This window comes from Otolemur garnettii, unplaced genomic scaffold (genome assembly GCF_000181295.1).
Source record: "Otolemur garnettii isolate 467f Iridium unplaced genomic scaffold, OtoGar3 scaffold00110, whole genome shotgun sequence".
Taxonomy (NCBI): Eukaryota; Metazoa; Chordata; class Mammalia; order Primates; family Galagidae; genus Otolemur; species Otolemur garnettii.
This window is the reverse complement of record NW_003852505.1, coordinates 3,386,842-3,388,269: the sequence shown is the minus strand read 5'-3', so window position 1 is coordinate 3,388,269 and position 1,428 is coordinate 3,386,842.

Below are 1,428 nucleotides of genomic sequence, written 5' to 3'. Positions count from 1 at the left end.
AACCCACCAGCTCTGGTATATGTGGCTACGACTTTAGCCACTTGAGCTAAAAGCGCCGAGCCTACATATGCTTTTTTAAAATAAAAAGTTTCCATTTAAATTTTCCATTTAACAGAATACAAAGAAGTTTAAAATAACAGATGAGGCTTAGCGCCTGTGGCTCAAGTGGCTAAGGCGCCAGTCACATACACCTAAGGTGGCGGGTTTGAATCCAGCCTGGGCCCACCAAACAACAATGATGGCTGCAACCAAAAAATAGCCGGGTGTTGTGGCGGACACCTGTGGTCCCAGCTACTTGGGAGGTGGAGGAAGGAGACTCCCTTGAGCCCAGGAGTTGGAGGTTGCTGTGAGCTGTGATGCCATAGCACTCTACCCAGGGAGACAGTTTGAGGCTCCATCTCAAATAAATAAATACATAAAAATTTAAAAAAATAAAATAACTGATGAATTTCATAAAAATATTTATCACAAGAAATATGAGTTTAATAAAATACCCTTCTGTTTCTATAGGATGTCCTGACCCTCCAAGCCTGTTACTTTAACTCTTGAGACATTTTTAAAAGACTCTGCCAAGTCACTTTCTTATTATCAAGAAGAGCTTCAAAATGCAATAGAAAGAATTATCAGGTTGGGTGTGGCCTAAAGCCTGATTTGTTACTGTGAGGTCATCTTTCTTGGAGACTCATGATGTCTTGATGCTCAATGATCAGATTTGTGAGATCAGAACTAGAAAGTAAAGTATTAAATTAAAGAAACTCATAAGCAGGAACGGACAGTGGAGAACAAAAGCATATATCGGATCAGTACTTAGTTCTGAGGAAGAACAGGGCAGAATGATGACATTTTATGAGTGTCAGCATTGCAGCCACTTTCCACTGCATCCTGCTGCTCTAATGTAACATTAGATTCTCAGAAACAAGTTGTAAACTGGCAGCTTCTGGCTATCTGGTCTGTAGGCAGATGGCCAGCACACTTTTTGATAAAACATTTTAATTAGTTGACAACATTTAAATAATGGAAGGTTTCCTAAAAGTTTTTAAATTTCTAGACAATTTTGCAAAACTGAAAAATCTTTCAGCCCTGGCCCCAAATTCCTGCATAGCAAAACTGAGGTGGAGCAGGCTACTAGCCCTCTTCTTTGGAGAAGACCTTCCCCCCCCCCAGTTTTTGGCCAGGGCTGGGATTGAACCCACCACCTCCCGCATATGGGGCCAGCGCCCTACTCCTTTGAGTGCCACAGGCGCCACCCTGGAGAAGACTTTTTTTTTCTTAGAACACCACAGTTTGGGGTGGCACCTGTGGCTCAGTGAGTAGGGCGCTGGCCCCATATATGGAGGGTGGCAGGTTCAAACCCAGCCCTGGCCAAACTGCAACAAAAAATAGCCAGGCATTGTGGCGGGCACCTGTAGTCCCATCTACTAGGGAGGC